Source organism: Lipotes vexillifer, unplaced genomic scaffold (genome assembly GCF_000442215.2).
Source record: "Lipotes vexillifer unplaced genomic scaffold, Lipotes_vexillifer_v1.1 scaffold164, whole genome shotgun sequence".
NCBI lineage: Eukaryota > Metazoa > Chordata > Mammalia > Artiodactyla > Lipotidae > Lipotes > Lipotes vexillifer.
Genome location: NW_006789313.1, coordinates 3,279,781 through 3,296,876, shown reverse-complemented (window position 1 = coordinate 3,296,876; position 17,096 = coordinate 3,279,781). Strand labels below are relative to the sequence as shown.

The window sequence follows — 17,096 nt, the reverse complement described above, 5'->3', positions numbered from 1 at the left end:
GCCTTATGTATTGAGGTGCTCCTATGTTGGGAGCACATATATTTATAATTGTTATATCTTCTTCTTGGATTGATCCCTTGATCATTATATAGTGTCCTTCTTTGTCTCTTACAATAGTCTTTAGTTTAAAGTCTATTTTGTCTTATATGAGAATTGCAACTCCAGCTTTCTTTTGATTTCCATTTGCATGGAATACCTTTTTCCATCCCCTCACTTTCAGTCTGTATGTGTCCCTAGGTCTGAAGTGGGTCTCTTGTAGACAGCATATATATGGGTCTTGTTTTTGTATCCATTCAGCCAGTCTATGTCTTTTGGTTGGAGCATTTAATCCATTTACATTTAAGGTAATTATCGATATGTATGTTCCTATTACCATTTTCTTAATTGTTTTGCATTTGTTTTTGTAGGTCTTTTCCTTCTCTTGTGTTTCCTGCCTAGGGAAGTTCCTTTAGCATTTGTTGTAAAGCTGGTTTGGTGGTGCTGAATTCTCCTAACTTTTGCTTGTCTGCAAAGGTTTTAATTTCTCCATCGAATCTGAATGAGTTCCTTGCTGGGTAGAGTAATCTTGGTTGTAGGTTTTTCCCTTTCATGACTTTAAATATGTCCTGCCACTCTGTTCTGGCTTGTAGAGTTTGTGCTGAAAGATCAGGTGTTAACCTTAAGGGGATTCCCTTGTATGTTATTTGTTGCTTTTCCCTTGCTGCTTTTAATATTTTTTCATTGTATTTAATTTTTGATAGTTTGATTAATATGTGTCTTGGGGTGTTTCTCCTTGGATTTATCCTGTATGGGACTCTCTGTGCTTACTGGACTTGATTATTTCCTTTCCCATGTTAGGGAAATTTTCAACTATAATCTCTTCAGATATTTTCTCAGTCCCTTTCTTTTTCTCTTCTTCTTCTGGGACCCCTATAATTCGAATGTTGGTGTGTTTAATATTGTCCCAGAGGTCTCTGAGACTGTCCCCAATTCTTTTCATTCTTTTTTCTTTATTCTGCTCTGTGGTAGCTATTTCCACTATTTTATCTTCCAGGTCACTTATCCGTTCTTCTGCCTCAGTTAATCTGCTATTGATTCCTTCTAGAGAATTTTTAATTTCATTTATTGTGTTGTTCATCATTGTTTGTTTGCTCTTTAGTTCTTCTGTGTCCTGTTAAACATTTCTTGTATTTTCTCCATTCTATTTCCAAGCTTTTAGATCATCTTTACTATCATTACTCTGAATTCTTTTTCATGTAGACTGCCTATTTCCTCTTCATTTGTTTGGTCTGGTGCGTTTTTACCTTGCTCCTTCATCTGCTGCATATTTCTCTGTCTTCCTATTTTGCTTAACTTACTGTGTTTGGGGTCTCCTTTTCGCAGGCTTCAGGTTCATAGTTTCTGTTGTTTCTGGTGTCTGCCCTCAGTGGGTAAGGTTGGTTCAGTGAGTTGTGTAGGCTTCCTGGTGGAGGGGACTGGTGCCTGTGTTCTGGTGCATAGGGCTGGATCTTGTCTTTCTGGTGGGCAGGGCTCTGTCTGATGGTGTGTTTTGGGCTGTCTGTGAACTTGTATGATTTTAGGCAGCCTCTCAGCTAATGGGTTGTTTTCCTGTCTTGCTAGCTGTTTGGCATGGGGTGTCCAGCACTGGAGCTTGCTGGTCGTTGAGTGGAGCTGGATCTTAGTGTTGAGTTGGACATCTCTGGGAGAGCTCTTGCTGACTGATATTATATGGGGCCGGGAGGTCTCTGGTGGTCCAATGTCCTGGACTCGGCTCTCCCACCTCAGAGGCTCAGGCCTGACACCAGCCTGGAGCACCAAGACCCTGTCAGCCACACGGCTCAGAAGAAGAGGGAGGAAAACAAGAAAGAAAATAATGAATAAAAATAAATAAATAGATAAATTAATTAATTAAATAATTAAAAATTATTAAATTAAAAAAATAAGTAATAAAAAAAGAGAGCAACCAAACCAATAAACAAATCCACCAGTGATAACAATCGCTAAAAACTATAGTTAGATAAACATAAAAATCAGAAACAAGTCAGCCACAGACAGCAAACCCCAAGTCTACAGTTGCTCCCAAAGTCCACCACCTCAGTTTTGGGATGATTCGTTGTCTATTCAGGTATTCCACAGATGCAGGGTACATCAAGTTGATTGTGGGGATTTAATCCGCTGCTCCTGAGGCTGCACGGAGAAATTTCACTTTCTCTTCTTTGCACAGCTCCCAGGGTTCAGCTTTGGATGTGGCCCCACCTCTGCGTGTAGGTTGCCCTCAGGTTTCTGTTACCACCCAGACAGGACGGGTTTAAAGCAGCAGCTGATTAGGGGGCTCTGGCTCACTCAGACCTGGGGGAGGGAGCTGTAGGGTAGTTATAATTGGAATGTGGGGCGAGCCTGCGGTGGCAGAGGCCAACATGACTTTGCACCTCTGCCTGAGGTGCGGCAAGTGTTCTCCCGGGGAAGTTGTCGCTGGATTACGGGACCCTGGCAGTGGCGGGTTGCACAGGCTCCTGGGGGTGTGTGGATAGTGACCTGCACTTGCACAGAGTTTTCTTGGTGGCTGCAGCAGCGTTAGCGTTTCATGCCCGTTTCTGGTGTCCGAGCTGATAGCCGCAGCTCACGCCCGTCTCTGAAGCTCGTTTAGGTGGTGCTCTGAATCCCCTCTCCTCGTGCACCCCGAAACAATGGTCTCTTGCCTCTTAGGCAGTTCCAGGCTTTTTCCTGGACTCCCTCCCGGCTAGCTTTGGTGCACTAGCCCCCTTCAGGCTGTGTTCATGCAGCCAACCCCAGTCCTCTCCCTGGGATCTGACCTCTGAAGCCTGAGCCTCATCTCCCAGCCCCCACCTGCCCCGGTGGGTGAGCAGACAAGCCTCTCGGGCTGGTGAGTGCCGGTCGACACCGATACTCTGTGCGGGAATCTTTCCGCTTTGCCCTCCGCACCCCTGTTGCTGCGCTCTCGTCCGTGGCTCCTAAGCTTCCCCCTAATCCTCCCCGCATCTCCACCAGTGAAGGGGCTTCCTAGTGTGTGGAAACCTTTCCTCCTTCACACCTCCCTCCCAGAGGTACAGGTCCCGTCCCTATTCTTTTGTCTCTGCTTTTTCTTTTTTCTTTTGCCTTACCCAGGTATATGGGGGAGTTTCTTGCCTTTTGGGAAGTCTGAGGTCTTCTGCCAGCATTCAGTAGTTGTTCTGTAGGAGTTGTTCCACATGTAGATGTATTTATGGTGTATTTGTGGGGAGGAAGGTGATCTCCACGTCTTCTCCACCATCTTGAAGGTCCACTCAAGAAGTTACTTTAATCAGTCTTTTTCTGTGGACATGCAGCATTTCATTAGTATGTAGGGGTGATAGCTAAAACATTTAATAATTGGTGGGAATTTGGCATCTACCAATTGGAATGGCCCCAGGCATTAGGGCTGAGGGTGCTGTTAGGGCCCCTTATTTAGCTGTGCATTAATTTTTATTTAGTTATTTATTTTTGTCACGAGCCAGAGAGGAAATATTTTAGGCTTTGGGACCATACAATCTCTGTTGTAACCACTCAACCTTGTTAACAAAAGCAGCTGTAGAGAATACATACATGTGCCTGTGTTCCCATAAAAGTCTATAGACACTGAAATTTGAATTTCATATTATTTTCACCTATCAAAAATATTATTCATCTTTGATTTTTTCCCCACCATTAAAAAATGTAAAGATCATTCTTAAAGGAGTCATTCAAAAATAGGCAGTGGGTCAGATCTGGCCCACTCTGGTCTAGAACAAGAGGTGGAGGTCTCCTTCACTTCACTTCCACTGCTGGCTCAGCCACTAGCTAGCTGTGGGACTCTGGGCACCAGTTAACTTCGGTGACCTTCAGTTTCTTTAACAAATGTGTGCAGATAGGATGGGAGGAACACGAACAGATGAAACAGTGTTCCTTTCAGCTATAATATTACATTTCCTGATTCTATTAAAGGAGCATAAGTCAACCCAAGCAGTGTGGTGTATGGGGAATGAAAATTACTTAAAAGAAATACAAAGAGGGCTTCCCTGGTGGCGCAGTGGTTGAGAGCCCGCCTGCTGATGCAGGGGACACGGGTTCGTGCCCCGGTCCGGGAAGATCCCACATCCCGCGGAGCGGCTAGGCCTGTGAGCCATGGCCGCAGAGCCTGAGCATCCGGAGCCTGTGCTCCACAATGGGAGAGGCCACAACAGTGAGAGGCCCGCGTACCGCAAAAAAAAAAACAAAACCCAAGAAATTCAAAGAAAGAGATGGAAATTATTTAAAAGAAAAACAAATACATCTTAATATTCTCAACATGAATCTTTGTTTTAATACGAGGAACAATGTCACAACTCTGATAGTGAGACCAAAATTTATCGTCTCCTAACTCTATTTGAAGACTCATATCATTTCTTTCTGTTTCTCCAGTGCAATCCTTTTTTTCTTCCCTGGTTTTATTGAGGTGTAATTAACATACAATATTGTTTAAGTTTCAAGTGTACAACATAATGATTTGGTACATGTATATACTGTGAAATGATCACCACAGTAAATTCATTTCACATCCATCACCTCACATAGTTACAAGTGTTTTTTTCTTGGGATGAGAACTTTCAAGATCTACTCTCTTAGCAACTTTCCGACGTGCAATACAGCATTGTTAACTATAGCCACCATCCTGTACATTACATCCCCAGGACTTATCAATCTTACAACTAGAAGTCTGTACCTTCTGACTACCTTTCACCCATTTTTCTCTGTCTTCATCTCCCCACATCTGGCAACCACCAGTCCCTTTGCTGTTTCTATGAATTTGGGTTTTTTTAGATTCCACTTGTAAGTGAGAACATAACAGTATTCGTCTTTCTCTGTCTGACTTACTCTTCTTAGCATAATGCCCTTGCGGTCCATCCATGTTGTCGCGTGTTACATTCATCTTTTAGTTACTGAACTGTGAGAAGGTCCAAGGGTTACTTGGAGGAATGGCAAGAGGTGGAGCTGGTGGAAGGTAGACACCAGGGAGGCTCCGAGCAGCATCTGTTTGCCAGCCAGTATATATTTCAGTGTTTAAGCAACCAGTGCTGCTGTCTTGGTGCCCCTTGGCTGAATGTCAGCCAGACTGCTATGTAGAGACGTTCTGTTTGGGTGATCACCCTTCTCTAGCAAATCCCGTAGACCATTCTGGGTGACCTAGAAAGTCCTTGAAAGAACCCAATGCTCAGTCAGTTCCACTTTTAGGTCATGAGGTTGCTAAATATTACATAGGACATATTCAGTGAAAAATAATTTGTTGTTTGTCTGAAATTCAAATTTAACTGGTTGTCCTGTATTCTATTTAATAAATCTGGCAATCCTAGGTGTCAGTTTGGGAACAACATACAAATGCACCAAATGTGTGGATTGCCTTGGGGTAGCATCTATATGGGATAAACCCTCATACACCCTAGAGTGCCCATTTAGAACATGAACATTACACAGTTAGCCTTAAAGGGCAGTTTCTTATATTCCACTATTAGAAACTGTCATTAGCTGTGCTCCTCAGTTGCCAGTGCACTTTGAGCCAGACATGTCAAGGCAACTGAATCTGGAGAGACCAGAGAGCAAATGGGGCCTAACTTCTTATAACAAGTGCAGTTTCTTAAAGATTCCGTTTGAGATGACTATTCACCATAGAGGATAGTTTGTAAAATGTCTGTAAGTAAGGGACGTGGGCAGGATAGAAAAAAGACACTAAAAGAGGTGTGGCCTGAGATGGACAAAAGGTATGCAAAGCAGTAAAGGCAAGCAGTCGTCAGAATACTATATTGGTTGCATGAATTCTGAAAGGATTTTGCATGCAGCTTTTAAAACACAAGCCTTGAACTCTTCTTGGTGTTGCTGGTTTCCAAGGATCATCTCCATCACCCCACCCGTGGGTCCCGGGATGCTCCTTATTGAGTTAGCTTAATTGTCTGCGGAGGACACAGCATCGGGTTCCAAGTAATTGTATCTTATGGAAGGAAAGATATAATTACCAAGTCCACACCAAACCTTAAGTGTCTAAACCAGTAACAAAACTGCCATGAATTGATCACTTCCTCAATGCCAGGCACCATTCTTTGAAGTATTATTATACCTATTGTATTGACACAAATAAGGAGAGAGGTTCAGTAAAGTCAGGTGCAAGGATCTGAACCCAGGTCTGTCCGCGTCTGGACCTAGGTGCTTAAATGTTAAGCCCCTCTACCTCTCCACTAGTTTGGATGCTTTTCTGATTTGTTTGTTTTCTTTTGTTTTGCTTTTAATTGAAGAACCAAATTCATTTCATGGATATGAGTTAGCTCTCATAATCAGTGAGAAGGATTGAGAACCGGGCTCAGAATTAGAAAGCTAGAACCACAACCAAAGTCACCCCACAGAACTCAATCCAGTGAAGATTCTGCAACTGCTCACCTGGGACACTCACTGGATGCCTCAGACCTTGGGTCTTTACAGTTGATGGGGAAACACTGATGGGAACACGAGCAGATTTCAGGCCCTCACGTTCCTTCACTCCTAATAGGCAAACTCTGTGGCATCAATTGACTTTGACAGCAAAGAATGGATGCAGAGGGCTCTCTGATACAGTGCCTTTGCAGTACATGGAAAGGGCCACATCCTTGTTTTGTTTTCCTGGAAGCCAATGAGAGCGTAAAGCTAAAGGCCGCAGGTGGACTTCCCCACATCATTAGCATATTCATGACAATGGGGCTTGTATTTGCAAGTGAAGTGAATTTAGAAATATCAAGCTAGCTTGTTTTCTGAAGGCATGTGTTTATTTGTATATATGAGTACATATGTGTGAGTGTGTGAAAGAGAGAGAAAGAGACAGAGATTGTGTGTCTGTTGGCTGTATGATAAATGATCAAGAAATGATTCAGGTAAAAAGAACAGTGGGGAGGGATGAATTATTGATGGAACTGGAAAATCGCCTTTTTTTTCTCACAAACTCCTCACCACTTTAAGTCATGATAAAGCAGTTGAAAAAAAGTAATCTGGTTTTATTCCTAAAGCCCATGAAATTTAACCAGTTATCTCTCTCAAATTAGTTCCAATTTTGCAATTGGTGTGGAAGGTTGTTATCACATGTAAATAGAAACCCAAATTTATGCCAATCATAAAGCTCAGTTCTTAGGCCATTTCTCACACTTCCCTTGACATCTACTTGTCCTCTCTATAAACTGCAAGATCATGACAAATCTAGTAACATCCCAGATTTCTTTATAAAACAAAAAGAATAATAAGCTTGTCTTAACCATTGAACACCTTAATGGTTAATGGAACTGTGAAATTCACTTTTCTTTGATCTTGATAACAGTGTCCTCATTTCCTCTGTCTATTCTGACATGAAACAGAATAGCTGTTCATGTAAAATTTGGACTCTTGAAGCATCTACATAGAGAAAACTTTATATTATGCTTTCAGGGTCTGAGAAACCACAGATTAGACCTTTTATAAAATTGGTGAGAAATTTGTCTATGAATTGTATTTAAATGAATTAGAATATTGCACTGAAATATTTTATTTGGCTTCTCTAAAATTCAACTATTTACTTTTTTGCTCCCTTTGAATGAGTTTCATTTTTTTAAGCCTCCCTTTTCTGTCTCAAAAACTGCAGTTCTGTGTGCATTGCTTAGACTGTGAGCTTCACACTAGTTCTTTAAATGCTGATCTCTTTCTACATATACCATTTATGTTCCATGTGCATATTCAGAAAAGTATTTTCTTTCTTTTCTCTCCAGGATAGAAATGGGAATTTGTGGTTAAAATTACATCCCATATGACCCATTTAAAATTTGAAATGCAGCAGCCTTTGCCTAGGGAATGTTTGAGAGCACTCCTATGCTAACGTAAGGCTCCAGTTTTTATTGCCCAGTTATTTTTCTCTTGCCTTTTGATTTTTACATGTTTTAATTAAGCCATCTTGATTTATGATTATTATTCCTTCTGAATTGCATTAAGAACTACAGCTACTACATAAATGTCCTGTGTATGAACATTATAAACGTCCCTTTCCAGCTATAGAAAGTAAGTGACTGTAATTCTAGGAACTATTATAACATTTCTACAGAATATTTCATGATACTTTTTAAAGTGTTGAAAATGACAGTAGCGCTATATATACTTGTTTTGTTTAAATCTCAAAGTAAAATGATGGACAAAATGGAGGCAATAGTGAATATATTTAAAAATTATGGAAATGTGATTCCTCTCTCCCACTTCATTGATGCCTGTAACTATACATGCTTCATAAAGTATGCTTACTATTTATTGGGTGTCTGTTGTGAATCAAGCAAGCACCGGGTTAGGAATATTAGCACATTTAATTCTTAGAACAATCCTATGAGTTATTATTTTCCCTATTTTATACATGTAAATACTGGTTCATAAAAGTTAAGGAACTTGCCTAAGTGACACATCTAGCATGTAACTAGTAAGTAATATCCCATAGTGAACCCGAATACATCTCACTTCAAAGCCATAGCTCTGGCCTCTCCTCTTTTCTTTGCCCTCTCTTTAACTGTGTTTAAGAATAGGATCGGGCTTCCCTGGTAGCACAGAGGTTGGGAGTCCGCCTGCCGATGCAGGGGACGCGGGTTCGTGCCCCGGTCCGGGAAGATCCCACATGCCGCGGAGCGGCTAGGCCCGTGAGCCATGGCCGCTGAGCCTGCGCGTCCGGAGCCTGTGCTCCGCAACGGGAGAGGCCACAACAGTGAGAGGCCCACGGACCACAAAAAAAAAAAAAAAAAAAAAAAAGAATAGGATCATAGGGACTTCCTGGTGGTCCAGTGGTTGAGACTCTACACCCCCCAATTCAGGGGGCCCGGGTTTGACCCCGATCAGGGAACTAAGAGCCCGCATGCCGCAACGAAGATCCCGCATGCGGCAGCGAGGATCCAGTGCGCCTCAGCTAAGACCGCGCGCAGCCAAATAAGTAAATAAATAAATATTAGAAAAAAAAAAAAGAATAGGACCATAGTTGTGACAATGCCTAGCTTACTTTCTACTTTGTAATTTTAATGCCTTTACATTGGTTTCCATATTTTTCTTTTAACATGACTAAATGATGTGAGTATTAACTTCAAGGAATAATTACTGATCAAATCAGGGCTCATAATTTGTGTCCTTTCTGCTCTCTGCCAATTCCTTCTAACTGCGGTGGCCATTTGGTTCCGGTAACCAGGTGATCATCTATTTTGCCCCCATACTGATGTTTCAATATGAAAGAGAACTGTTATAAAATTCTATAGCTCTTTGATTTATTATAATGAAAAGAAGGTACATTTAGAATCAGGTTGATCCAGTGCAGATCCTGGCTATGCCACTCATTGGTTGTGTAATCTTTGAATTGCTCTAATGTCTCTGAACCTCAGTATTAACATCTAAAGCAATGGCTAAACAGTAGTCACTAAGCCACCTGTGGCTATTAAGACTAAATAAAATTTAAAATTTAATTCCTCAGTTACATTAGGCACATTTTAAGTGCTCAGAGGCCACCTGTGGCACTGGATTGCATGACACAGATACATTTCCACCATTACAGAAACTTGCAGTGAACAGCACTAATAAAACGGGGTCGGGCTTCCCTGGTGGCGCAGTGTTTGAGAGTCCGCCTGCCGATGCAGGGGACACGGGTTCGTGCCCTGGTCCGGGAAGATCCCACATGCCGCGGAGCGGCTGGGCCCGTGAGCCATGGCCGCTGAGCCTGCGCGTCCGGAGCCTGTGCTCCGTCAACGGGAGAGGCCACAACAGTGAGAGGCCCGCGTACCGGGGGAAAAAAAAAAACCGGGGTCAATGACACCTTTCTCATAGAGTTATGGGGAGGATTAAGGTATTAGAAAACTTGCATAAAGAACCTAGCATGGTACCTACCTGGGACAACAATGACACCCTAAAAAAATGCTAGATCTCCCCCTTCTCTCCTCTCATGCATGTTCTTATGATCCACCTTCATTTTGTTTTAGGTAAATCCTCATCTTCCCTAATTTTTCTTTTGCCTCCTTTAAATGTAAAAGTATTTAAAAATGATAACTAGATCTTTGGTGTTGGAACTAATATTCCCAAGATGACTTTTACTTAAAAAAAAAATTAAGGAAGGACAAAAAACGATACCCAGTTACAGTGGAGCCAGTGGCTGTCTAGTTTCACCACTCAGGAAGAACAAGAGTATAGACAGCAAGAGATATATACAGTTTCTTAGATTCCAGATCTTCATCTACAACTTTCATCATGAGCAACTTTAGCCACAATGAAATGCTTTCTCCATGGACTCCATACCTTCTGTAGTGGTTACTTCTGTGGGACATCACTATTACTCATTTGGGAAAAGCTCAAAACTCTTCAAAAACATGTCCCAGCAAATTCTGTACCTTAAAGAATGCTCCTATTTTCTCTCCTCTTCAGCTTCACAAGTAAGTCAAAGCCTTTCCTTTTTCCTCTTAAAATATTTTATTTTGTCACGGATATTGAATCCATTTCCAAGGACTCTTTGATACTGCTTGGTGGAGTCCGTCTTAGAAATATCTGACAGTAAGACCCTAAGCAGTAATGTAATAACTATTTCAAGCTTGATTTTCGTATTTGTAAGAGTAAGGACATTTTAAGTGAAGTGCGTACACCTTTGAAGTATAATGAGTTGGCCTAAAAACAACAACAAAAAATGGTCCTTGCTCTGCTGTTAATGCCCTGGGCTCTCTCCCAGTCTTCATCTGGGAACCTCCTTCCCCAAAGGGAGGGGAAGTCTCAGTGCTAGGGGACCACACATCATCAGCATGTGTCAACATACTCTTGAGAAAAGGATTTTCTGGAGAAAATCCAAATTCATGGATTTTTTTTTTTTTCCTGAAATGATTGAGTTGGTTTAAATATCATCTTGGAACGCAGGAAAGTAATAAAGAACAGGTGAACTCTGTCACCATCTACAGTAGCCACCTGGGAACTCCTTAAGCTAATTGCTCTCTTCAGGTGATACAGATGGAAAACAATAATCCAGAGAGCACTGGCCCTGAAACACCCAAAGGGACCCCTTGAAAGAATTTTCTTTGAAGCTCAATTCACTCGTGGCCCAGATGTGGCATGGGGAGCCGTTGTATTTAGTAGGCCTATCTATAAGGAACAATCCTGTTCAGACCAAATGGCTCCTCTGCCCAAGAGCATATGTGAGGGAACTGGGAGGGCAGCTTCCTTCTTGGGCCGTCATTTCATCGGTAAATGCTTGCTTCATATTGACAAGGTTAAAAAAAATTCTGTTGGTTGCTGGTTGATGTCCCCAAGAAAGTTATTCCTTTGCTATGAAAACATGTCATATCCGTATGGTACTTACTACATGCCAGGCATATGATGAGAGTGTGAAACATATATTAGTTTATTTAATGCTTCTAATAACCCACGAAGTAGGTACTTTTCTTATTCCAAGTTTCTAGGTGAGGAAGCTGAGACACAGGTTGCTTATATAACTTGTCCAAGGTCAGGTTTCTTGCAGGAGCAGAGTAGGGTGTTAGCCCAGGACCCAGGGCCAGGTTCTTAACTGTGCGCACTGCCCTCATTCCTTGATCATTGCAAGATGACGTACCCACTGCTCTCTTCTCTTCTTCAGCTTCACGAATATGCCTCGGCCCCCCCTCTTCCGTTTCAGAGGCTTCTAGTTTGTTACCGACCTTCAACCCACTTCCACAGAAGTTTTGAATACAGCTCAGTGGAACCAGTCTTAGAAACATTTTGCACTAAGTCTGCTCATGGAAAAAGGCCTTAATCACTGAGCCCTGTCCTTGCCCTTGGCAGGTGCAGCCTGTTTTCTTTTGAATCAATCAGTAAAAACAGCTGCTGGCTTCTCCGAGGCTGAGCCAGAGGGGCTGTTTTGAGGGTTGCAGTAGTTGGCAGGGGGAATACACGCCGTGAAGGCAGGGAAAGCACTGCCTGAGATGGAATGAGAAGCCTAGGGAGGTCTCCGGCCCTGTCTTATCATTTGGCCTCATAATTCCATTTTGAAGATGTGGAAAATGAGCTTAACGGAGATGCTGATCAGGAAGAAGGTAAGATCACGTGTCAGGGCAGTAGGGGGATGTGACACGGGGTGGACAGGAGTTGGGACGCCTCTTTTCCCACCTTAATGGCTGCCCTTGAGCTGCATGAGCTGGTACCAGTTACTTAGCTTCTCTTGACTTCAAATGTCTCCATCTTTAGAAGAATGTTGGGCTGGTTGACTTCTAGTCCTTCTAAAGACCTCTTCAGCCTCCCAACAATTTGATTCTACCCAGCTTCTTCCATAATCTTACACTCCTTTCATCTGACACCTCATTCATTTAACACATGTCTTTTTGAGTACTTGGGTGGTCATCATGTCCTTAGTTCTCACCATTTATATCAGACTTCACTTAGTTAAAACACACTTCCTGAACCCAAAAAGCCCATCTCTGCCTGTTACCCCACATATATCTTCATACTTACTTTACTCAGCCCGTTGCTCTAAACCCTTTCCTTCCACAGCAATAGTTTCTACAATCTTACTCTTATTAATTTTAACTGCTTTCTGTTTTTCTCAAGCAGTCGTCACATGAACCTAGTTGAACCCCTAGAAGCTGGAAGCAGTTAGTCATTAAATGCAGGCCGGGAGCTTGAAGTATACTGGATAAGGAGAAACATGAGAATCATTTAGCCCAACACCGTGAAATTAATCTCACTTGCTTTACTTTTCCCTTGCCTTTCTGGGATTTTATGAGAATGTGGGAAGGCATTCTCTAAGCTGAGTGACATGGCAGAGGGCTGCAAAGAATAAGTGTGTGAGGTGGGGGGCTTTAGGAAGTTTTTCTTTTAGGCAGTGTCCAGTTTCTGCAAATTGACTTAAAATTTTTTAATGCTCATTCCTCTAGTTGTTATTAGAATCAAGAAGCTAGGTTCTACTGCTTCCAGGAGATGATATGCCTTTTTTGTTGTTGTTTTTGCAACCATTCTTTTAGGCTTAGCTCACTAGGTATTGTTTGTTGGACTGATGTTCCCATTGCCATGGGGTAAAAGTAGCTTCAGCCTCAATCTGAGAAGATGGTGAGATGGGAGGAACACAGAGAATTCATTGGTAGTAAATTCTGCACACAAATAGTGTTCCGTTTTCGAGTAGCTGCGTAGTGATTGTTTTTAACAAGTAGTTACAAAGAGCAACACGTGGGTTAAATCCTACCTAATATTCATCATGCCTGTTTCAACTAGTTTCCAAGGCAGATCATTTTTAATCTGCCTTTTGCACAGGTGTAGCTGTTAGAGAGCTTAAGTGTTTTGAGGTTAGAACAAAAGAGTGTCAGGTGAGGTTGAAAAGGAGAAAGTCTTGGCTGTCACTGGTTTTCTGTAGTAGGTACTTAATAAGTACGCATAGTGGGACAAGACAGAGAAATAACGTGCCAGAGAAGTTATTCCTTCCCCCCCCACCCCGAGAATGTTAAAGCATTAAATGGATTCATTTTTCAAGACCACCCAACTAAGATCAAATTTGTAGGCTGCTTACTTGAACACTATGGTCTGAAACATTTTTCCATTCCCTAAATGACCAGATGTTGTAACACTTCTCATGGCCATGAGAACCAGTCACCTGAAAGAGTCAATATTCAAAGATCTCTGGGGCTTCCCTGGTGGCGCAGTGGTTGAGAGTCCGCCTGCCGATGCAGGGGACACGGGTTCGTGCCCCGGTCCAGGGGGATCCCACGTCCCGCGGAGCGGCTGGGCCTGTGAGCCGTGGCCGCTGGGCCTGCGCGTCCGGAGCCTGTGCTCCGCAGCGGCAGAGGCCACGACAGTGAGAGGCTCGCGTACCGCAAAAAAAACAAAACAAACAAAACAAACAAAGATCTCTGTAAACTACCATGCTTCTCTTTCTTACTCATCTTCATATTTTTATGGTCACTGCTTCTTTCATTCAAAATTGTCTTATGTCCGCCTATTGCTGTTTAGACCGAGTCTGGGGTATAAAGTACTCAGTTACAGTCTATGAACAGGAATCACCTCTTTCTTGGCTGATTTCCTGTATTGAACTTCATGTTTCATGAAGGTGGAAGGCTGGAGTTTCTTCATCTTTATATCCCCGGAGCCTCGTACAGAGTCAGTGCTTAACATTGATTGTTGGATGAATGCATCTTTGTGATTGTTAAGCTTCCTAAATGAAGGAGAATTGTACGGGTAAGCTGGAAAGCCTCTTGATAGGTTTGAGTCCCGAGGATTGTGTGTCTTGTCTGTGACCAGTAGACAAGCCAGCTAGGAATTTTTGCTTGATTTTTCTAAGCACCCCCTCTAGATTTCCCTCCTGAATTACAACGAGAGAAAAGAATGGTCATTCTCATATTGTTTTTTCTTTTTATGAAGTCAACCTTCTGTATCATCCTAGTGAGAGACCACCAACTAACCGGGCTGACACTCTTGCACATTTCGAGATGCAGGCGTGTGTGGAGTCCTATTACGGCAGGATGCAGAGCTCAGGGTTTTGGAAGAGTGATTGTGGATTCTGGGGCCTGATTGCCTGGATTCAAGTTCCGTGTGAACACGGGCAAGCTACATCATCTTTCTGCTCCTCTTTCTAAACATGAGAAAGAAAATAATACCAGCCTCATAGCTAGACGTGCCAATCAGTTAATACACACGGAGCACCTAGAACAGTGCTTATAAACACCCAATAAATGTTAGGTATTATTAGTATCCTCCACTTACTAGCTGTGGACCTTGGCTTGGTTGTGTTCTCTTGACCATGGTTGCTTCACTTTTTTCTGTTTTTTTTTTTTTTTTCCGCTACGCGGGCCTCTCACTGTTGTGGCCTCTCCCGTTGCGGAGCAACAGGCTCCGGACGCGCAGGCCCAGCGGCCATGGCTTACGGGCCCAGCCGCTCCGCGGCACGTGGGATCCTCCCGGACCGGGGCACGAACCCGTGACCCCTGCATCGGCAGGCGGACTCTCAACCACTGCGCCACCAGGGAAGCCTGGTTGCTTCACTTTTAAAACAAACCTAATAATACCTTACCTATCTCGAGTCAAGGGACTGGGATCAAATCATCTCCCTGGGACCCAAGACTTCCTGCACTTTCCATGACATTGTATTTGTGTCCATGGGTATTGAGAGGGTGCTAAAACTTTGTAATTCTGCTCCATGCTGTACTGTGGAAGAGCCATCAGCCCCTTCCAGTTTATGTCCCATTTTGCCCAAATCTGCTGAAAGCGCTTAGAAACTTATTCTGGAAATCTGGAAATCAATAATTATGTCTGAGAAAATGGAGCTTTCTCAGTTGAAGAACACCAAATACGTGCCATGTCTCCTCCCCTCACCTGTGTATTGGCTGGTCTACATAGTTCTTCAGAAGACTGATCTTATGATCTGATGTGATGATTCCTTTTTTTTTCTGTCTTGAGGAAGCAGAAGTATGATTTTATCAACGGGCATTTCCTTGAGATGGGAAGCTTGTTCTGAGGCATCCATGTCATCAATGAATTTTCCTCAGTGTTGTGGTGGCCTTTTGATTAACTGTGCCCTAGTTAATAATCCCCAAATATACTGGGATCAGGAGCAAACAGGAAAGTATCCGTTTAGATACAAGGTCAAATCAGGGATTTGGAAGTACCGTCTTAACTTTCCAATAGGAGTTGATGGGTTGTAATCACATGTACCCTTTTGGTGTGAGGGTTTCTTTTGAACACATCATGCTAGAAATTTATCATTGTGATCAGAATTTCTTAGTATTAATACTTAGTGGGGAACACAATTCAAGTTAGCAGTGTGGAAGCCACAGCCATCCCCTGCTGCGGATAAAGCAAGGCAGTTGTTTTGCTTGTGGCTACAGATTCCGTTTTGCAGAATTTGTTTGCGTTTAACACTTGGGCTCAATCTTCTCGCAGCTTTGTTCAGAGAGCCGGTGATTATACTATTAAACCATGATGACTATTAAGCCAGTTTGGTTCTTCTGATCCAACACAGTACCTTATCCATCCCAGGTGCTTACTAAATGCCTGCTGACTGGATGGGATTTGAAAAACACTGAGACCTTCAGGTACGACAGGAAGCTGCCCCAAGAGGCAGCAGGTATGCTGCTGGGAAACAGAGCTGCAATTTTTCCAAGTTCTTCATTGCCAGGTTCTCAGCATATAATCACCGTTGGAAACTACATTGAGCTGATGTTTGGTGGTGGTTTTGTCTTTCCTGTTTTTGTTTTAGGCAAATTGGGTCTGTGACAGAGACCTGATAGAGACCTTTCAGGTGTTTTTCCCTTTAGGGGAATGGGGCTCCTTGGGGACCTTTAGTGAATTGCTTTACCTAACAAGGCAGGTTGTGTGTTACTTTGTATCATGCCAGGTTTCAATTTGTTGGTTGGATGGCTGAAGCACAGAGGCTTTGGCCAGCAGGATTCATAAGGAAGCCAGGAAGCCAGAGCTGCTGAGCAGAAGCCCAAGGTTGGCACAGAGAGTGTGGAGGGTAATCATTCCTGCCAGGCTGGCTGGGGCTGTTTACTCTGCCACCCTAAGGCTGGTGGACAGTGGGCGTGGTGGGTGTGCTTGCCTAGGTACCTGTTTGTAGAACACTGAGACACCAGGGCAGAGCTAAAACAGCAGTAATCTGAAACCAGTCGAGTTGGTTTTCCTTCTCGGGCTGGGGCAGCTAAAATCTGCATTCCAGATGAAACCTGCAGGGAAGCGGAAGAAAGCACTTTAAAAAAAAAAAAAAAAAAGCAAGCTTCAAGGGCAGTAAATTAACTGCTTTTGAGAGTCCTGGGCATCCTGAGATGATCTGTTTCTTTCTTTACTTTTCTTGCTTTGGGCTTTGTAAGTGGCTGTTGGTCTGTGTGCACTGCTAGTTTTTTGTTTTTTGAGGGTTTTTTTTGGCCTGGATGGCACAGGCTTCTGACCGTGATTTAGATGGCAAAAGAGAGCCCGTAAGAAGTATTTCAGTCATTTGCTGCTGATTCACTTTGAAATTTCTTCAGCTGCTCCGGGGGTGGTTGAAGGCCGTCAGGATCAGCTTGCCGGCTCAGCACTTTCTGGAGCCTCACTTGCTCACCAATGAGGAAGTTGAAAGCGACCAGGAGAACGGCCGGCACTGGGGCGGAGCTCGTGGCGAAGTCCTGGGCTGGGATGAGTGGGGGCAGGCTGAC

General features: G+C 43.1%; 1 protein-coding gene across 1 annotated transcript in view; it reads left to right on the top strand.

Moving 5' to 3' along the window:
• Positions 1-17,096, top strand: part of FMN1 (formin 1) — a 409,376-nt gene that overhangs the window by 85,574 nt on the left and 306,706 nt on the right. The gene's annotated exons all lie outside the window — the stretch shown is intronic.